General features: G+C 48.2%; 1 pseudogene; it reads left to right on the top strand.

Moving 5' to 3' along the window:
* The window catches only part of LOC134432884 (zinc finger protein 850-like), a 363,249-nt pseudogene that overhangs the window by 242,344 nt on the left and 98,262 nt on the right, over positions 1-22,643 (top strand).

Here is a 22,643-nt window from a genome sequence, read left to right as displayed (position 1 = left end):
CCAGAGGCCGGGAAAGGGCGGGCGGGTGTAAGGGGCGGGGCGGTTCGTGCCTAGAGCCGAGCCCGCGCTGTACCTCGGCGCCTTCCCGGCTCGGTGTTGGGAGCGAGCCGCCGCTGCTCGGGCTCTGGGAGAAGCGTGCAGCCGCTGCGGAGTCCCAGCCCGCAGATCTGGCTGCTGGCCGAGGCTGCAGTGCAGAGCTGCCATGCCAGAGCGGCCGTGCGCCGTGGCACTGCCAGAGCCCCTGGCAGAGCCGGGCTGGAAGTGCCGACAGCTGAGGGAAGCCCTGCCATGGCAGCGCCCCAAGCTCTTGTTTATCCCACAGAAAGAGAGGATCAGCGCCTGGAGGTGACTGCGTTATTCCTGGAAAGGGACTATCTGCTTACAGTTGCGATGTCTGGCAGCAAGCAGGACGGCGCTGGTGCCAGGGAGCCAAGTGAGGGCAAAGCAGCCCTGTGACAGCCTGGCCCAGGGGCTCTTGTGGCAGCAGGCAGCGTGGGGATCAGAACAGAGGCAGGGGGAGGCAGGAGCTGCTCGGCCATGCCAGGGCTGGGAGCCTCCTTCCTGCCCAAGTGGGGCCCAGCTGGGCCAGGGGGCAGCTCCTGGGACAGCCGTGCCCACAATGGCCCCTGCTCTGCAAGGCCTCCAGCGCTGCCCATCAGCCAGGCAGGGACAGAGCAGCCTTGGGGCCGATGCTGCTGCAGGCTCAGAGCCCCGCACAGCTGCTCATGCCCGGTGCCATTGGCTCTGTCCCCTGCAGCCTGCATGCTGTGTCACCGTGCAGAGGCTGAGCCCTGTGCCTCCCCAGGCCCTGGCAACTGTTCCTGTGCTGCTCCTGCACTGCCCAGGGCACCCACGGGCCCTGCTTGGGCCGCACGCAGACCAGAACCAGCTGGGGCTGTGACAGCTCTGCTGCTCTGGGCCCAGCCCTTGGGCAAAGCACTCGCCTGTCCCTGGGCTTGGGGCAGTGCCCAGGCTGCGCTTGGCAGAGCCCGTCCGCTCCTGGAGGGCTGGGGGCACTGCTCTGGCCTGGCCTGGCCAGGCCCTGGGGTCCCTTGGCATTCCTGCTTGCCCTTGCATCCACCAGGGATGGGCTGCAGCTCAATGGCCCCGGCCTGGCCGCACACTCAGGCCTGGAGCCTTCCCATGGCTCCCCAGGGCACGAGAGCCTCAGCCCCAGCTCCCAAACACGACCTAACAGGGTTTGCTGATATTGATCCCTGTTAGACCTTTGAAAGCATGTTGAAAGTAACCTTGTTTGGCAACTCCTTCAAGGAACAAACGTGATTCGCTTCTAATCAGTAAAAACTTTATTGGTTTGCTTGCACTTCCTATAGGGTATCCTAATGCTTCCTTTGGCGTTCCAGAAAATAATGAAAATCTAACAAATTCTAAAGAGAAGTTCTTGAATCCACTATGAGGAGAAGTCTCTACATTCACTATCCTTACATACACTGAAGTAGCTGCTCCTGTAACACACAAAGATGTAGTGGTTTACCTGACTGGACCACACAACAGGATGTTATACACACCGCTACACTAAAAAACTTCTCTTCCCTGTTCATCACAAATTTAAAGCTCTTCTTGAGGTCCTGACTTAATTTTACGTGCACATTCATACCTGCAATCCCTCCCCATGCTCAGTTTTCACCTAGACTTACCAGGGAACAGATGTTCCATACTCACCTCAAGCAATAATCTACGTCTGTCTTCCTAACCCTCTTTTTCTTCACTGACTTCTACTAATCTACAAAATAACTTGGACCCTCTGCACAAAAGAAACATCCAATTAATAGCCTTAAACACTTGTGAATGTGCTGCTACTTCTAACAATCTTGACCACCACAGCACTAAAATCAGAAATCAATTCTTCACATCCTTCCTGTTCTCCTGCCCCCACCACGCCTTGGCTCCAGCAGAAATGTTCCCTACTGCAGCCTGGTGTGCTAAGAACAATCAAAGGCAGCAGCACTTTTCCTCAACATGCTGCAATCTGAATTGCAGTGAAATTGCAGCTGTTGCATTAGAAGCTCAGCACCAGCACCCCACATCTTCCCCCAGAACTGAGGCCTGCTGAGGCCTGAGCTCTCCATTTCAACACACCCTGTAAATCAGGCTGCCTGGAAGATTGCAGGCTGGTAACTGTGTGAACACAGCAGTGCATTTCAGCAGAGTTATGGAATCAGTCTCATGGAAGGCACATCCTTTAAGCTTAAGACTCTATTCTACAAAATCTAGCCAGCAATTGTTTTGGTGGCCTGTGCAGGTTTTGGGGACTGTGCATGTTTCCTTTGGATGTTGTTTTCTTTGTTTCTAAACACAAAATTCACTGGATTCAGAAGCGAAACCCCAGATTCATTAGAACAAAGAACCACAGGGACATATGTGGCTGACAAAAACACTCCTCATTTCTAATAGTAACACCAGAAAGAGAGGAAAAAGATAAAGATGATTTAAATACCCGAAAGGATCCAAAATGTCTACATAAGCTGTCAAGTGACTAAGTTTTTGGTAAACTCTAAAAGTCCAGATTCCTATTCGGTAATTGTCTGAAAGAAAAGAAAGCCAGAAAATCTGGCTGACCTTTATTTTGCCAGGACTTTCTCACGGGATTCTACCACAACTTGGATCACAAGTGAGGGTGGCAAATTTTGACTAGAAAACTTTGATAACTAGGCAGCATTTTTTCCTCCTCACTGAATTACAGGAAGGGTTTAAAAGGAAAAAAAAAATATAAAAGAGCGTAAAGAAATTCTATCATACCTCTTAGGCGTTCATCATCTTTGGAGAACAAAAAAAAAAACTCTAGCACTTCCTGTGCATGGTAAAGAAAGAAACCTAGAAAAGGACAAAGGGATTTGAGCATCCTAAATTGTACTATCAAATTTCATGAACACAAGTTAATCCTGTAGTGCTTCAGAGAAATGCCATACATTGAAAAGCTTTATTCCCTAGAAACCAAATAAATCTTTTTATTTTCCAAATCCTCTTTTAAAGAGAAAACTGACTGTGTCTTTGGCTTTTGGCCAAACTCAGTTTGGAGTTGGTCAAACCAAAATGACCCAGTTAATTTCCTGTGCTCTGCTCTTTCTTTCCATATTCACATTCACATCCAATGGGTTGCTGGGAGTTTTGACTCTGTGCAGCACAAACGGTTTTCTAAGATGACTTTCATTGCTCAGAGGTGTGCAATGTCAGTTTCCCATTCCCTGAGTGCTGCTATTAATATTCCCACAGCATCCAACTACTACAGCCAAGTAGACAACAAAGAGAAATGGAACTTGCATTTCTTGGTCCTGTTCAATTTCTGACATCTCAGGCTCATCGTCACCCTCAGAACTGCTGTCCTGGAAACGTGGATCCTCTTGCCATGTGGCTTTTACTGGCTTTATTGTCCCAAGCGCGTGAGGCTCTGCAATGACAGCACCAATAGAGAAAAAAAGCCAAAACCAGATTATTCCTCTAATCATCAGGAAGAATTCCTCCTTTCACGTGAAATACTTACAGTGGAGAAGAGAGATTTAGGAAGGACAGAATCTGACCCTGCCAGATTTTCTAAGCTACATTTCTGCTCCACTTTGTATTTTCCACTTTGTTCCAGGGATCCCTTATGTATTCTTAAACATTTCTCATTGCATTCAGAAGACACTGAATACCTTTTCAGTTCAGCGCAAGTCTGGGGGGCTCGTTGCTTTGTGCTGTTGCATTGGGTTTTTTAATATTTTGGGTAACTTCACGGGGTTTCTTTTCTCTCCTACATGACTGGGACTTGAGTTAATGTTGTTTCATCTTCATTTCAGACGGCCTCATTTTATCTAAGGTTAGGACACCCCAATGATCATGTGTCATTCCATTTCCTTTTTCTAAAGGTCCAAGAGTAGAATCCAGTAACAAACAAAATGTTCATGGATCTTGGGGCCAGCTCTCGGACTTTGCTCCTCCCTCTACATTAACGCACATTTCCTTAAAAGCCTTGTGAGTTCCTATGAAACTTGGTATGACTGGTGTGTCACCTTTTTCCCTGTTTGAGGAATTCAGGGCATGAGAACAAGCTTTTTCACCACTCAGCAAAAACCCCCAATGCCTTCTCAAAGCATGCCTTTCAGAATTCCTGAGATGCAAGCATGAGGCACCTCTCAATAATCTACCACAACCCTAGCAAGCAGAAATGAAGATCAAAATGCTTCTGCCTAATTACTGACTTCTGTTGCTGAAAATCCCCTGCATCCTGACCTTTTTTACACCATATTGCCCTACAGTGCCTGCCAGAAGCTCTTCCTTAGCAATGGCACTGTTAGAAGGGTTCTGCTGTTACCTTCTTTGATGCCCAACTCCTCTGTGCCTCCAAAGAAAGAAAACTTGAAGTAACTCGTCTCCTGAGCTGCATCATCCTCAGGCAAAGGTCCCAAATGGTCATCTGGGGCAGAGTCCTGTGCATCCTCTTTGTCCCAGGGTATTTCCTCAGTCTGGTTTGCTCTTTGAAGGTCTTTCAAAGAATAAACCAGAATAGACGGAGGAAATACCGTCTATTCTGGTTTGTTCTTTGAAAGGCCTCTTTCAAATCCGCAGCAATGGTGTAGGAGTTGTCTTCAGACAGTGAGGCAGTGTCTCATCTCTTTCTTCTTTTTTTGGCTTTACTGAAATGAGATTGTTCAAGGATAGCAACACAGCACACGTCCTGTTCGGACACAGCTTCCCTAAGAGCCACCTTGCTCTGAATGTCTCCCTAAGCATATCCAAGCCCATTAAGGAGTGGTTCATTATCAAGGGTAAGCAGTGGGGAAACATCTGAGGTTGAAGTCTAAAGGCAGGAACAAGAGTCCTTTTTAATTAGCCACATCCTTAAGTGACTTTTCACTGAATACACAGAAAGTTACACAGAAATCAAGGTATTTAGCCCAGACTTCTTCCTGCCAGTAGAAACATCAAGAGCTAATAGGGTTTGCCCACAGAGCTGCACATCTCAGGGTCCCTGCACTGACCGTTCTCACCTTCACTTCTGGCAAGGAACACACATCCTAGAAAGAAAAGATGACGGCGCTACGTGCTGCTGTTGGAGGTCCCAGTTGAGGTCCGACGTCGCTGGTGGGAGCGGCTGCTCCTGCGGGATGTCCCCGACCATGTCCCCCTACGCCTGGGCCTCTCAGCACTCGCTGCTGTCGTCCTGCTCCTGTCCTGGCGACTCCTGGAGCGCACAGTTTGAGTCGAGGCCCGGCGCTGCTGGCGGGAGCGGCTGCGTCTGGGGGATGGCCCTGACCATGTCTCCCTTCGCCTGGGCCTCTCAGCCCTTGTCCCTGTCCCACTGCTGCTGCCGCGGCGACTCCTGGAGCGGACAGGTGGACTCTGGGCCCAGCCTTGCTGGCGGGAGCGCCTGCGTCTGGGGGATGGCCCTGACCATGTCTCCCTTCGCCTGGGCCTCTCAGCCCTTGTCCCTGTCCCACTGCTCCTGTCACAGCAGCTCCTGGAGCGGACAGGTGGACTCCGGGCCCAGACTTGCTGGCGGGAGCGCCTGCGTCTGGGGGATGGCCCTGACCATGTCTCCCTTCGCCTGGGCCTCTCAGCCCTTGTCCCTGTGCCACTGCTGCTGCCGCGGCGACTCCTGGAGCGGACAGGTGGACTCTGGGCACGACCTTGCTGGTGGGAGCACCTGCGTCTGGGGGATGGCTCTGACCATGTCTCCCTTCGCCTGGGCCTCTCAGCCCTTGTCCCTGTCCCACTGCTCCTGTCACAGCAGCTCCTGGAGCGGACAGGTGGACTCCGGGCCCAGCCTTGCTGGCGGGAGCACCTGCGTCTGGGGGATGGCCCTGACCATGTCTCCCTTCGCCTGGGCCTCTCAGCCCTTGGCCCTGTCCCACTGCTCCTGTCATGGCAACTCCTGGAGCGGACAGGTGGACTCTGGGCACGACCTTGCTGGCGGGAGCACCTGCGTCTGGGGGATGTCCGTGATGGTGTCTCCCTTTGCTTGGGCCTCTCAGCCCTTGGCCCTGTCCTACTGTTCCTGTCACGGCGACTCCTGGACCGGACAGGTGGACTCTGGGCGCGACTTTGCCGGCGAGAGGAGCTTCGCCTGCGGCTGGGCCCAGCACGTCTGGAATGGACCCTGTCCTCAGGGTCAGGGGACGTGCTGCGTGTTGCCCTTGGTCTGCTGATGCTGCTGGTGTCCAGTGAGGAAGATGGCAGCGCCTGGTGCCATGCTGTGTGTTGGGGCCTGCTGTGGCTGCCCGTCTCTGGAGATGGAGGTGGGGAAACCAGCACCAATGGCACAGGGCTGTGGGAGCTGGGGCTGATGGCCTCAGATTCTGACCAGCCACGAGCAGATTGTAGTCCTGACTGTCTGGCCGGCCTGGGGCCATTGAGCTCTGTCTCATCCCTGGAGGCTGTAAGGGCAAGCAGGAATGTCAAAGATCACCCAGGCCCCGGCCAGGCCAGGCCAGAGCAGTGCCTCCAGCCCTCCAGCAGTGGATGCTGCGCTCTGCCAAGCCCGGCCTGGGCACTGCCCTAGCCCAGGGACACCGGGGACTTTGACTCATACATGTTCCGAGCCCAGCACAGCTGTCACACTCCCATCTCTGTGTGCTGTTCCTCAGGCCAGAGCAGCGCCTGTGGGTGCCCTCAGCAGCACAGGAGGAGCACAGGAGCAATTGCCAGGGCCTGGGGAGGCAAACAAGCTCATAGCACTGAGAACAAAAAGTGTACCAGCACGTGGTTGTCTAGCCAAGCTCTTCTGCTTCTTCCTGCTTTGAGCCCTTGTCGAGACACAGGTTCCCTGCAGAGCCCCAGGTGCAGCTTCCCAACTTACCCCTGTTCCTCTGCCTCCTCCCTGCCCCCAGGGTAAAGGCAATCCCTGGCATTGCATTGGCCGTGCCTCACTCCTAGATCTGCGAAGGCATCGTTGTCCTCCCACGTTGGCTGTCTGATGGAGAAAGGAAGAGATGATGAATTTCTTCTGTTCTCCCTCACGGAGGTCCAGGGTGTCCCAGCTCTTTCTCCAGCACTTTTCCAAGTTGGGGGTGAAGCTGAAGCCCAGACTCACAGGACAGGGCAGGGCCAGGGCTCCTGGGGCAGGGCCTGGCACAGCACAGCACTTGCACCCTCCTGGCTGGTGGGCCAGGCAGAAGGACACCAACCTGAAGGGGACTCGGATCCCCAAGATGAACATTTCAACAGGGAATTCCCCACTGTCTCTGCACAGGGGGCACTGGAAATAGAAAGCACCAGCGCGCAAGGCCTGTCCCTGCAGGGCAAACACAGGCAGGGTGAGCGAGGCCCTGCTGCTGCTGCTGCTGCTGCTGAGCACGTGCTGTGCCCCAGGGCTCAGGGGAGGGCTCCTACCTGGATGCAGTCCCTGTGGAACCAGGCCTTTTTGCATGCTGGGCACACCAATGTTGTGAAGGTCTTTCTGTCCTCCACAGGTTCCATGCAGATGGGGCAAACGGTGTCCGGCTCAGGAGTCGCATCCACCTCCTGCTCTGGACGGTGCTCAGGGCAGAAAGAGCTGGGGGCAAAGGGATGGGGAAAGTGAGAAATGCTGGATCATTCCCCAGGGGTGGCCATAAAGAGAGATGAGATACCTGAACGGAGTAACGTATAGATTGACACAGCCGCCCTCCTTGGTACAGGGCAAGTGGAACCATCTGTCACAGTTCTCCCTGCAGCACATGATGGTTGCCCCGCTCTGGCCGCAGACGCAGCAGCGCTGAAAAGAGCCAAGCAGCTGCATCAGCAGCAGCAGCAGCAGCCTCGAGGCCTCCCCAGGCAGCCCCAGGGCTAAGGGCAGGGCGCAGGACGTGGCCGCTGCCGGCTCCCAGCCCACAGAGCCGCCAGCTGGAGGAGGGAGGCTGCTGTGCCAGGGCCTCTGTGCCAGAGCTGCTGGGAGCCAGACTTTGTCCCGACTGTTGGGCCGGCCTTTCTTTCCTGCAGTCTGGGCTAAGCTCTGGCAAACCTCGCCAGGCACAAATCTCCCTGCTCTTGTCAGGCTCTCACCTTCTGTGCCGCCCGCCGCACTGCAATTAGGAGATCTCGAGGGAGAAAGTCCATGAGTCCCCCGCGGTCCGTCTCTTGCCGAAATAGTAGAGTGGCAAAGAACTGCAGCCAAGGGGAGAAGCTGATGAGGAGGGGGCGGGAGGATCTGCCCATTGCAAAGGTGGAGGGAGCGCCTGGAGCCACTCACCATGCAGAACACGTGGGCACAGAGCCCACCCTTCTGCAGTTTGTCACCGCATATGTCCGGGTCAGCCTCAGCACGGCGACACAGCATGCAGGCTGCAGGGGACAGAGCCAATGGCACCGGGCATGAGCAGCTGTGCGGGGCTCTGAGCCTGCAGCAGCATCGGCCCCAAGGCTGCTCTGTCCCTGCCTGGCTGATGGGCAGCGCTGGAGGCCTTGCAGAGCAGGGGCCATTGCGGGCACGGCTGTCCCAGGAGCTTCCCCCTGGCCCAGCTGGGCCTCACTTGGGCAGGAAGGAGGCTCCCAGCCCTGGCATGGCCGAGCAGCTCCTGCCTCCCCCTGCCTCTGTTCTGATCCCCACGCTGCCTGCTGCCACAAGAGCCCCTGGGCCAAGCTATCAGAGAGCTGCTTTGCCTTCACCTGGCTCCCTGGCACCAGGACCCTCCTGCTTTCTGTCAGACATGGCGGCTGTCTACGCTGAGTCTATCTCCTCAAAGGACGTGGTCACTTCGAGGTGCTGTTCCTCTCTGTCTATGGGAGAAAGAAGGGGGGGGGGGGGGGGGAGTTTGCAGAACAGGCCCAGAACCACGAGGCTCTACTCCCTGCTCAGCCCTGCGTGAGCCCTGCTCCTGTCTGTTTCTCCTCCCGTCGTCGCCTTGAGTAACACTGCAGTGTCCTCTGGCTGTTCCTCTGCTGATTCTGTGATTTTGGGAAGGGAGAGGCAGGTGAGCCTGCAGCACAGGCCCAGAGCCCCGAGGTGTGGGGCCCCTCTGGTCCCTGGGCAGCCACATCCCCGCCCTACCTTCTCCTCCCGTTGTCAGGTCGCACTGACACTCGGCTTGAGCCCCGCGTTCCCTTTTGTGGCCTTGGTGGCACAGGTCACAATGGCCACTCTGACATCAGCACCGTGTACCCAAAATCGGGGCAGCCATGGCCCCAGGTCCCTGGCAACCACTTGTGGCGGCCCCCTTGGGCACCGAGCTTCTAAAATGGTCCGAGCGTTTGCTCAGGGTGGAAGCAGGGCCAGGACTCCTGCAGCAAGTGCAGGGTCAAATGCCAGGCCCTGGGGCAGCCATCCAGGGTGGCACTGTAGGCAGGGAGGTGCTGTTCAGGCACTGCCACACTAGGGCTCCGGCCCCGGCCAAGGGAAATTTCTGCTCCGGCCCCTGGCAGGCGGTGGCCCAGAGAGCCCGTGCGGAGTCAGCTGCACTACAGGGATTCAAACCCTGCTCTAGGTGAACTGATGTTTTCATCAAGACCTGTCTGCAGAAAACTAAGATGAACCTGATTTGATGCTGCTGCTGATCACCATTGGGTACAGGAGATAAACCTGGACACCACCACAGCTGCCTCCGTTATCCTGCCATCATATGAACTAACAACTTTGACTTTCCATATAAATGGAAAAATTAATATTAAGCTTCTGAGAAGCGTCATCTTTTATACTGACTCAGCAGAAAGACAGAAAATTCACTGAGAATTTTCTGTGTACATTTGACAGGAGAGCTTGCAACTGTCCTCCACTCAAGTCAAATACAGGAGGATGCTTTTCCTACATTATAGGAACTTTGCCAGTTTGGTCCATGCTTTCCTACTAGAAAATACATTGGAAAAAATTAGGAAGAGAAGCACAAACAATTCTTGTCAATTTTTCTCTTTCGTGTCTTTGCAAACATGCTCCTGGAAATGCAGATCCATGACTTGTGGAACAATCAGTGGCATCTCTGGGAAGCAGGGCAGGGACTGACAGGCAAGGACACACTGCACCTGCCTGATGCTGGGGCAGCAGGAGTTTGCCCATTTTCCTGTCTCCATGGGAGAGCCACCTTGGCTGGGAAACGATCCCTTCACTGGTCTAGGAGGGAGGCACAGCCAGTGCAATGCCAGGGAGCGCCTTTACCCTGGAGGCAGGGAGGAGGCAGAGGAAGAGGGGGGAAGTTAGGAAGCTGCACCCGGGGCTCTGCAGGGCTCCCGGCTAGGTCTCGAAGCACAAGGAGCCAGAAGAGCTTGGCCGGACAATCCCGAGCTCTGGACACCTTGTCCTCAGCACCGGGAACCCGTTTGCTTCTCCAGGCCCTGGGCACTGCTCCCGTGCTGCTCATGCAATTACACACAGACACAGAGCTACCTGCTCTGTCTCAACCCTCTTCAGCACTGAACAGCACAACGCAGTAACATGTTCTCTTCAGTACATGGTCTAATTATTAATAGTCCTGCAAAGACTCACATTCAAAGCACACACAAAAACCCCAAACCCTGGTACAAACTTTGCATCAACACAAAATGCATGTTGCTGTTCAGAAACACAGGGCAGCACTTTTGGCCAATGCTTTTTCCTATAAGATCTTTCAAAGGATTGCAAAAGTGACATTGTTTGGCAACTTCTTCAAGGAACAGACAGGAGAGGCTTCTGAGTTTTTAAAGATTTATTGGTTTGCTTTCACTTTCCTTTTGGCATCCTTACACTTCACCCAGCATTCCAGAAAATCGTGAAAATCCAAAATAATATCAGGGGAAGTTTCTGAATTCATTCATGTTTCTCCCAAAGACTTTCTTGACATACTGTGGAGAGCATTATTAATAATTGGTTAGCTGAGAAAGGCCACACTGATATAATGCCGCTGGTTAAACTGAAGGAGAAAACTCAGCAGTCAGCAAGCTGAAAGGAAGAGTCAGCAGTGACCTTGCTGCAACATGAGGATAGGGAGTTGAGATTAGTCCTGAATATATCCTAAGAATATGTAGAAATTAACAAAAGTAGAACCATAGGAATGTAGAAGTAGGCGTAGGTGCTGATATGTAAGCTGACCAATCCTGAGCTCAACTTTTGCAATATGTATGAAGCTCATTATTAACTGTATTTAACCCGCCGTACTGATAAATAAAATCGAGCCTGTGATGATCAAACTGATGTCCTGGTTCCCTTCCGTCGACAAATGGTGGAGAATGCGGGCATAACCGAATCTCTGCCTTTTTTCTCGGATTAAAAGAAAAAGGGATTACGCCACGGTCCGGAAGTTGGGTTTGGGTCCTTGCAGCCGGGACGGTGCCGGAATTTGAAGCACCCTTAAGGTTCACAACTGTGACTTAAGCCAATACGTGTCCGCAGGAGCCTGGAGAGCTGCAACAGCGCGCGCTGATTAATAGGTATGAATAGGCAAGCGGCATATGATTTATTTACCGCTTATTTAGAGCGGCGTGGGATAAAAGGGATAGATTTAAAAAGGGAGTTACCAGGGTTATTAGCTTATGGCCATGCTAAGGGTATCTTTTCTAATCCTCATACAGTTCATGAGTTATCAGAGTGGAGAAAGTTTGGGGAAATATTGTGGGATACAGCACTAGACGATGATAAGTCAGCAAAGAAATTCGGGAAGTTATGGCGGGTGGTGTATAACACGTTACTTCAGCAGGTCTCTGAGAGAAAGGCAGCAGAAACGGCAACAGAAGCTCATAAGAGGAATATAGGGTATGGTCGTGAAGATGATCCCCTGGCACCTTCTGTAACTAAGGTACTTATGCCTAAGAGTCCCCAGCAAAGTGGTGTGGAGGATTTCTCTATAGGCGCAGTGGAACCGTCTGCACCTTTCCTGTCAGAGGGGGAGGGCGAGTCGGATGGTGGGGGTAGGAGCAAGCCAGCTTTGCCTCCGCCACCAGCTTCAGGCGGGTCGGATGGTGGGGGTAGGAGCAAGCCAGCTTCGCCTCCGCCGCCAGCCTTGCCTCCGCCGCTGCCCCTCAGTGAGCCGGCTCAGGTTACAGCTTCGGTGGGGGAAGGGTCCATTTCCCCGCCAGATCCGGCTACAGCGGGGATGCGGATTGCCCCCCGCAGGCTGGCTCCGCGTGAGTCGGCTCCGGTTTCACTGTCAGCTCCAGCGGGGAAGCCGCTTCCCCCGCGCGAGCCAGCCCCTGCTTCACTGCCCCCCCCGCGCGAAACGTCGGTGTCTGCACCGAAGCGCCAGCAGCATAGCACCCTTAAAGGGCCAGATCCCATCCCAGGGGCACACCGTGATCCATGGGGGGAGATGGCTAAACAGAGGAGGGAAGCTTAGGCTGCTTTGGCGAAAGAAGTAATGCAAATGGGGGATGGTGAGGCGGTGGAAATAGCTTCTAGTCTTGCATGTCCAGTTACATACACACCACAGTATGATGCACAGGGGAACCTTACGCATAATATAGCAGAATATACTCCCTTAGATTGGAAGCTGTTAACTCAGCTACGTTCTACGGTTAGTCAGTTTGGAGTAAAAAGTGAACCTGTTAGGCAAATGTTAGATTATCTTTTTAATACTCAGGTTTTATGTCCTAATGATTTAAGAGGAATAGTTCAGTTGATATTCACTCAGCATCAGCAGTTATTGTTTAACGCCCATTGGCAAGCGTTGGTAAAATAATCGGTTGCTGTACAACGAGCCCAGGGAGACCCATTACATGGGGTGACAGTAGAGGAGCTGATGGGCTTAGGGGCATATTTGCGTACAGAGGCACAGATGATATTGGGAGCTGATAAACTTAGAGAGTCTATGCAGTTGGTGCGTGCTGCAATAGACATGGTTAAAGAGCCAGGAGGGTTACCAGCTTATATGGGCATTAAGCAAGGAAGGGAAGAATCATTTGGAAATTTTATTGATAGAGCAGCTACTGCTATAGATCGGGCTGGTGTCGCAGACTACATGAAGGGGGCGCTACTGAAGCAGTGTCCCTTGCAAAATAGCAATCCAGCAACCCAGAGAGTGTTAGCTACTTTAGGGGCAAATTGGACTATTGAGGAAGCATTAGAGCGAATGGCATTAATGCCAACAGCTTCACAGGCATTTATAGCAGAAGCCTTAAAGGAATTAGGATTAGGGTTACAAAAGCAAGCAGAGTCCACTCAAAATCAGGTATTAGCTACTCTTGCTTCTCTCCGAAACGGCTCTTTGGCAGTCACGCAAGGAGGTTCGAAGCCATTCCTCAACTGTTACCGATGCGGCAACGAAGGACATACACACCGAACTTGCCGAGCGACTGGCGTATGGTGTCAACACTGCCGATCCAGCTCCCACAACACTACGGCTTGTGGGCGCCGGTCGGGAAACCATTTGCGGAGCGCGAATCATGGGGGCCGCGCCCAGACACAAGTTGTCGCCGTGACATCGGAGACACCAGCAGCTGCCGTGACATCGCTGCCACCTCCTGTCTGCAACCCGCAACAACCGGGAGCTTCGGCTTGGACTTAGCAGCAGCAGTAGACGTCACACTAATGACGAACCGGCCTGAGAGGATACCCACTGGAGTAAAGGGTCCTCTTATATTAAATGGACAAACATGTGGAGCATTATTGCTGGGACGTTCCTCTATAACTATGTTGGGATTATTTGTTTTGCCTGGTGTTATTGATGCGGACTTTACAGGGGAAATACAAATTATGGCTTACACCCTTTATCCTCCGATTAAAATTACAAAAGGACAACGCATTGCACAATTGGTACCACTGTCACAAATGACATCAGGAATACAATCATTTACTGGGCAAACACGGGATGAAAAAGTTTTGGCTCTACTGGTGTTACACTTTTTACTGTGGATTTACAAAATAGACCAAAACAAAAGGTTGAAATTACTTATGGGCATCAAAGCATAACCCTTTATGGATTATTGGATACAGGAGCAGATACTAGCATCATTTCTCCAGAAGCATGGCCACAACATTGGCCTCTATTTCCTTCATCAAACATGCTCACAGGAGTGGGAGGATTTACATTGGCAAGCAGGTCGCCGTCTTTGTCTGTGTGCATTGAGAATCAACAAATATCTGCTGTGTTTTCAATTGTTCAACTGCCTCCTACAGTTACCTGCTTAATTGGAAGGGACATTTTAACACAATTGGGAGTGGTGTTAACTAATCAGCACCCTTTGGGGTAATTGCCATTGCTTGGACTTTCCCCATTCCACTCACCTGGAAAACGGATACACCGGTGATGGTTAAGCAATGGCCATTAAAAGGGGAGAGTCTTATGCATGCCCATGAATTGGTACAGGAACAATATGCAAAAGGGCACCTACGACTGTCCACAAGCCCTTGGAATACACCTATTTTTGTAATCAAAAAGAAATCAGGGAAATATCGTTTGATACATGATTTGAGGGCTGTAAATGACCAAATGGAACCAATGGGGGCCTTACAGCCTGGTCTTCCAAATCCAGCTATGATTCCAGAACACTGGCCACTTTTAATTATTGACCTGAAGGATTGTTTTTTCACTATTGGCCTGCATCCTGATGACATGAAGAGATTTGCTTTTACTTTACCAGCAATAAATCGTGGGGAACCAGATAAAAGATTTGAATGGACATCTCTTCCACAGGGCATGCGCAACTCCCCCACTTTATGTCAGCTTTATGTTGATGCTGCATTACAGCCACTACGTCGTAAATGGCCAGCAACTATAATATATCATTACATGGACGATATTTTGTTTGCACAGCAACAGCCATTCTCCTCTTTACAGATTAACACCATTAAAAATACTCTTGCTGCATATTCACTTGTTATTGCTGCAGAGAAAATTCAGACTACAAAGCCCTGGAAATATTTGGGATGGACTTTGACGGATCAAATAGTAATACCACAAAAATTGGAATTACAATTGGACATTAAAACTCTACATGATGCACAGAAGTTGCTGGGAGACTTACAGTGGCTGAAGCCTATTGTGGGAATACCAAATCATTTATTAGAAGCCCTACGGCCTTTGTTAAAAGGCGTGGACCCTACTACTCCTGTACACCTGACAAAGGAGCATCGTCTTGCCTTGCAGCAAATTAGTAACTGTGTACAGCAAGGGTATGTGTCTCGTCGACAACTCGACCACCCCATTGACCTTACTATTTGGAATAGCCCTTGCCACTTGCTTGGTGCTCTCTCTCAGTTGCAAAAGAAAACGGGGGAGATACGGGTGTTGGAATGGTTATCACCGCCACTACAGCATAAGAAAACAATATCTTCAAAAATTGAACAATTGGCTGCATTAATCAAAAAGGGGCGTCTCAGAATTCTTGAAGTGGATGGTAGAGAACCTGCTACTATTAGATTGCCTATGGAAAAAGAAACCTTGGACTGGTACTTGATAAATTCAAAGAATTTACAAGAAGCATTATTGATGTCACCTGCTAAAGTAGAGACTAGTAAATTAGTGCCTAGAGTTTTGCAATGGATGACAGAATGGAACTGGATCACTCGACCTTTGAGAGAAGAAAACCCCATAGAAGGAGCTATTACAGTTTTTACAGATGCAGGAAAGAAATCAAGGCGTGCTGCTGTTACCTGGCATGAAAAAGGACAATGGAAGCATCAACTCCTCACAGCAGACCCTGCAGATAGCTTACAAACTTTGGAATTGTTAGCAGTAGTATGGGCGGTGTCCAACTTACAGGAGCCTTTAAATGTGGCCACAGACTCTATGTATGTTGCAGGAGTAGTCAAACGAATAGAGGAAGCAGCAATTAAGGAAGTGAATAATAAACGATTGTATGAGTTACTGATACAGTTAAGGAAGGCTTTACGAGAAAGAAAGGCAGCATATTCTGTGATTCATATTAGGAGCCATAAATGGTCTGAAGGTTTAGGAGAAGGGAATGAACGTGCAGATAAATTGGTTACCCTACCCATTGATAATTCTTGTCCTATTGACAAGCACACATTGGCCAGAGAAGCACATAGTAGATATCATCAAAATGCAAGAGGTTTAGCAAAACACTTTGAGCTGAGTTTTTCACAAGCCAAGGCCATTGTCAGAGCATGTCCAACATGTAGTTATCATAATGGTGGGATAGGTCTAGGCATCGGGGTTAATCCTCGAGGTTTAAAAATAAATGAGATATGGCAAATGGATGTTACACACATAGCTAGATTCGGTAAAGTCAAGCATGTGCACGTCACCATAGATACATACAGTCATTACATATGGGCTACGGCTCAGGCAGGACAGAAAGCTATACAGGTTATCAGACATCTGCTAAGTTGTTTCGCTGTTATGGGAGTTCCAAAGAGTATCAAAACGGATAATGGTCGAGCTTATGTAAGTGCTAGGGTCCGGAAATTTTTGAATCAGTGGTCTGTTAAGCATGGGACAGGTATTCCACACTCTTCTACTGGACAGGCAATAGTGGAAAGAGCAAACGGTACCCTTAAGCAGTATATTGAAAAACATCAAGATTTGACAGATCCACAAGCATGTTTGGCTAAGGTTTTGTATGTGATTAATCATTTATGCATTTTTGGGGAAGATGATACCCCCCCTGCAATGAAACATCATTCGAGCTCAGGTCAGGAAAATACTAAGGAAGCAGAGGTCTGGGTTAAGTATAAGAACCCAAGTACAGGATTATGGGAAAAACCTGCAAAAGTATTATATTGGGGTCGGGGGTATCTTTGTGTTTCCTCACCTACAGGGCCTTTGTGGGTGCCTGCTAAGTGGACTAAACCTGTTTTTGATGCAGCCTCTGGTGGATCGCCTTACGGAGGAGGACAAGGAGCGACTGGGGAAGAAACTGCTTCTAGTCCTACAACCACTACTGTTTCAATTGAAGGGGTACTCGGAAGCGGTGGACAGAGCACTGACACGTCACTATCGGACAGCCCAGGAGTTGATTGGTTTCATCGACTCATTATCAACTTTTCACTTAACAGATCCAGCGACACTACATTGCCTTGACTGTCACAATCCACATTGTGCTGCCTGGATAGCCCTACGTTGTGGGGGTTGTAAAAGAACTTTTTGGATAGAACAATCATTATTATGGGATTTGTGGTGTCATACTTGTGAACAGGAGCATACGTGGGGAAAAAGCTGGCAAGATGAATTAAGGAGACAAACAGGGCAAAACGCATATATAGCTTTAAATCTTTATGAGTCTCCTGAACAGAAGGTTCTTGCTTATTATCGATGGGAAATACAATGTATTGTGAATAGAATTAAGGTTCAAAGTAAATCACGTATAGTTTCTATAAGGTGTAGGAAATTAGTGCCTCTAACACAGCATTCAGTTGTAGGACCCTTCCAAGGGGATCCTGATAGAGCATTAGATTGCTGCATTGATAAGTTGCAAAAATTAAGTTTGCAAGTGGCAGGACCAGTGAAATTAGGAGCAGCAAGATTGAAGACAGATAAGAAAAAGAAGGCAAAAAAGAGAACGGTCTCATTTGAATAGGGGTATCAGTGATTGCTAATTAATTTTCTATGATTAGAACACTTTTACAGTTGTGGGACCCTCAGGAAGATATAGTTGTTGAGGAGGATAACGAACAAGAACTACGATTACAAAATAAGATACACCTTGTGTTAAAGAAAGACCTTGAGCTGTTAGCCTCATATAGTAAAAAGGCTGAAGAGGCTTTGCGATCACCACCATTGAATTGGTTGCTTTGGGTTGAAGATACACAATTTTATACTGGTCCTTACTTACATTCGCTTCCTTGTTATGTTTGCAAAAAGGATAAAGATAAATGCTATGCATGGGTAGCTTTGCATTGTGCAGATTGTAATCAGGTTTATTGGTATCCACAGAGGCCATTGGGATATTTATGGTGTACATCTTGTTTTGGAAAGTGGATTCGAAATCATATCTGGGTTAGAGCTCTTGAACAAAGTACTGGCCTGCCAGGACGGACAGGATTACAGCTCTTTGAGAGTGCAGAACAAGTGATTATAGCATATCTTAGGTGGAAGTTACAGGAAAACCTTAGAATATTTGAAATTACTAAAGCCTCACGCATCATAGCAGCTCGCTGCAAAGCTGATTTGCCTTCAAACTTACCTCGTGCTATACTTGTGAGCAAGGATGCTGATTTAGAATTAGATCAGTATATTCAAAAATTGACTCAGCCTTACAATAGACAATCTAGCAAACCAGGGAAAAGACAGCGAAGAAAGGAAAAACAATGTAAGCAGAAGGAAGAAAAGGAGAAGCAAAGCAAGCAGAAAGAAAAATGAGGTTTGTTTTTGTAATACTGCTCAATGCTGTAGCAAGTGAAGCAGTAGGAGTAACACACTTTAGTCAACCAAGGGAAAATTTATGGGTGACACTTGCTAATCAAACTAACCAATCATCACTTTGTCTTAGTCTTGGAGGAGTCACTAACCCATTTCGAACATGCCTGGTGGGACTTCCGGTGTGGTCTCCTGGAGAATTTTGCAGTTTGATAAACAATCAAACCTTATGTATGTCTAACATGTCAAACATCACATTACCAGTACATAAAGGGTATACTGCAGGTCAGAGTGATGGCTATCGTCAATGCTTACTAATCCAATCATTTCACACCTCTTTGCATTCTCCTAATGAGGAATTCGATCTTTTTGGAAGTACAAACGCCAGTATGTCTAACACTACAGCTGGTGGATGGTTTAGCTTCAAACTTTTGGGTGCTCAGAATTTAAACCAACCTAAAGAAACATGGGCCACCCTAGATTCATCCCTGAATGTGAGTGAATTCTCTCCACAGCATTACAGTCAATGTAACGGCACAAATATCACAGCACCAATGAAATTAGCCACAGGAATATTTTTGATTTGTGGAGACAGGGCATGGAATGGTATACCAGCTAAACCACAGGGTGGACCCTGTTTTTTGGGAAATTTGTCACTGTTTCATCCTAATGTGTCCTTGCTAATGCAGCTGAGTCAAAATTCAAACAGGAAAAAACGTAGCATACATGACTTAGACTGCAGCAAGATAGGAGATCCACGGTTTTGGGGCACATTCAAACAGGTGGTGGTTTCAACTATCTTACCAGGAGGATCTGCCAATAAAGCCATGAATTTAGCAAAACAATTAGGATGCTGGGCAAGGGATGAGCTGAACAAGACATCACAAATTCTAGACATGTTAACTGCAGATGTGCAAAGTGTTAACCATGCTGTTTTGCAAAACAGAGCTGCTGTAGATTTTTTGCTCTTAGCACAAGGGCATGGATGTGAAGAGTTCGAGGGAATGTGCTGCATGAATCTGTCTGATCATTCGGTGTCCATTCACACTAAGATAAAAGAATTACAACAGGGACTTCACAAACTTAAGGAAGAAGACGGTTTAGGAATTGACGAATGGCTTAAAGGCTTGGGACTCGGACCGTGGCTGAGGAACCTTGTGATCTATGCTATAGGACTGCTGAGTGTAATTTTACTGTTTTTGCTTATTTTGCCTTGTATCTTTAACTGTATCCAAAACATGGTCAGCCGTACAATAGCAAAAACATGGCAAACTAATCTCCTTGTACAAGAAGAAAACGGGGGAAATGTGGAGAGTATTATTAATAATTGGTTAGCTGAGAAAGGCCACACTGATATAATGCCACTGGTTAAGCTGAAGGAGAAAAGTCAGCAGTCAGCAAGCTGAAAGGAAGAGTCAGCAGCGACCTTGCTGCAACATGAGGATAGGGAGTTGAGATTAGTCCTGAATATATCCTAAGAATATGTAGAAAGTATCAAAAGTAGAACCATAGGAATGTAGAAGTAGGCGTAGGTGCTGATATGTAACTGACCAATCCTGAGCTCAACTTTTGCAATATGTATGAAGCTCATTATTAACTGTATTTAACCCGCCGTACTGATCAATAAAATCGAGCCTGTGATGATCAAATTGATGTCCTGGTTCCCTTCCGCTGACAAGCAAGATATTAGGAATGTTAAAGCTTAAGAATGGAGCTCTGTGTGTTGTGTTTTAAGGCTTACAAGCAGGTATTGTATTCGAAATAAGCAAGCATTGTTTTAAGCAAAGGTACGTGTGCTTATGGTGTGTGAAAAATTGTAAAAGTTTAGTAGTAATAAAATGGTTCTAAAAATAGTAATACAATTAGAGTAATAATAATTTGGACAATTTGAATTAGGACAATACGAGACAACAAATACAAAGAGTTACGGACCTCTGGGTACCTTTTTCTGGGCAGCATGAGCCCGAAAAAGGACCCCCGCTAACAGAGATTAACCCTTAAAAACAATAGCCCATTGCATATTCATGCACTTCATACATGATGCATAAATTCCATTCAAACACAGGATTCTGTCTGGCCATCATCAACTTCTTCCTTCTAATCCTAACAGCCCCTTTGAGGCGGGAAGAAGTTCGTTTCTTCTGGTAAGAGAGCAATAAATTATTTTTCTCTGAAAGATTCAGGTGTCCTGTGGCTGCTATCTCGCTGGAAGTCCTTTCTTTAAAAAAGTATCCTACGTGGCATCGTTTCTATTTTAACAATTTTTATAACCTAAAACTATATTTAACATGGTACTTAAGAGAATTAATACAGCATTACTTTCTAACACAACACATATAATATTCATTTAATATTTGCGAAAAGCCAATCATAAAATACAGGCATTTTCACATTTACCATATGTATTTTGGTGTATTGATTAGTAGTGCTGTGTTAACAGTTTAATAATAAATGTAGTCTTGTAAATAAAAGGTAACTTTTGTAGTTAAAAGAAGAACTATGTCAGTGAGGTTTTTTTAAAGGAAGGAATGAGGCACTCGCATCAGATAGCAGCCACAGGACACCTGAATCTTTCAGAAAAAAGAATTTTTTGCTCTCTTACCAGAAGAAACGAACTTCTTCCCGCCTCAAAGGGGCTGTTAGGATTAGAAAGAAGAAGTTGATGATGGCCAGACAGAATCCTGTGTTTGAATGGAATTTATGCATCATGTATGAGGTGTATGAATGTGCAACGGGTTATTGTTTTTAAGGGTTAATCTTTGTTAACCGGTGCCCTTTTTCCGGCTCGTGCTGCCCAGAAAAAGGTACCCGGACATCCATAATTCTTTGTATTTGTTGTCTCGTATTGTCCTAATTCAAATTGTCCAAATTATTATTACTCTAATTGTATTACTGTTTTTAGAACCATTTTATTACTATTAAACTTTTAAAATTTTAAAAACAAGTGATTGGCGTTTTTCACAGGAGTTGAGTCCCAAATATATTTTGGTGTCGCTGAGAGAGGTATTTTTAATTTATTTGATGAAGGGGGTACTTTTGGATCTCTCAGGAGTGCAAAGGGGAGCAGGGGAAGCGCTGAGTGCCTAGAGTGGGGGGATGCTGGAGAAAGGGGACCCTGGAACACCTGATGTAAAATTTCAATAGTGAATGTGAATTTTACTTCTATACCTTTTATTTTAAAGCAAGCACGCAGCGCTGGGTGGCTGGGTGGCTCCACTCATAGCACACACAGTTCAGTAAATTATATATACTGTTTTTAAGCCTACAAAGCATTTTCCAATATGCTTGGTTAGTCCAAATTAGCAAATATCAATAAGCTGGGAGCAGTAATTTCACAATATTTCTAGGTGGTCATTGATTGCTATCCTTCTTGTGATTGTCTGGAGGGAGGCCTTGCACTGGTGTCTGCTACATGATTTGTCAAGTGCATCAAGCTTTTTATTATACATAAGCTTTTAATTGCTTTGTTACAATATCTCTTAGCTTTACCCCAACTTCCTCTATTTTATTCTAAGCATCAGTCGTCTTGCTGCCTCATCTCTTTTGCTCTACTATACTTCTTTGATTTTGATGCTTTATTTGTCTATTTGGTCAGAAAGTTTCAAAACCTTTCTTTGTGTCTTGTTTTGGACACAGCAGATAGAAGCATTTGCTGATTCCATTCCCAATTGGCACGTGTCACAAAAACAATTTCCACAGAATCAGGGGAGGGTGAGCCCTGGGACCCCCAAAACCCCCTCAGCATGCCTGAGCAGGACCCGGGAGAGGGGGAATGCCCAGGACCCACAGGCCCCCCATCAGCTGGGAGAAGAGGGACCCCCATAAGCCCAAAATAAGGACACTGGAAACGGGGCACTCCTGGGAGAGGTTTTTGGAATTCTTGATTTTTGGAGGTATTTCTGGCCACCAGACACTCAGTGACTTCTAGAGATGGACTTGGCCAGTGGGACCTTCAAAGCCAATGTCCTGGCTTAGGGCAATTTTGGGAGGAAAAACTCTAAAGGTGTTTCCTGTAGAAGAGCAAAGTCAAGTGGCCCCTCCTCCAGCTGGTTCTGGAAAAGTATTTTCTTTGAGAGAAGTGGAAAAAACTGTTTATTGAACAGGCAAAGCACTCACCAGCCCCAAAAATGAACAGTATTAAACAATAAAATCTCTTGCTGCTCCAAAAGAGATGACAAACTCACAAAGTCCCTCCGTGAGCTGTAGCATGGCTTGCTCAGTCTCTTATCAGTCTCTTATCAGTCTCTCTGGGGCTGGAAATGCCGTGGCCCAGCCCCGGTGGGGCACAGGTGTGAGCACCTGGTGCTCTTCTGGGTGTTCAATCCAGAGCAGGTTTAGACGGGTCCAAAGAAAAGGATAAACCAAAAACCACAGTCCAGGGAGCTTCTCTTCCTCTGCTAGCTCAAACTGACTAACAGCAAAGGAGGGCTCTGTCCCGCTGTCTGTCCATCTGCAGACAAGAGAGGAGCAGGAATGTGGAGGAGTGAGAGAGGTTCTGAAAACAAACTCCGT

Source organism: Melospiza melodia (genome assembly GCF_035770615.1).
Source record: "Melospiza melodia melodia isolate bMelMel2 chromosome 7 unlocalized genomic scaffold, bMelMel2.pri SUPER_7_unloc_1, whole genome shotgun sequence".
Classification (NCBI taxonomy): Eukaryota; Metazoa; Chordata; class Aves; order Passeriformes; family Passerellidae; genus Melospiza; species Melospiza melodia.
This window is presented reverse-complemented; position numbering and strand designations above follow the sequence as displayed.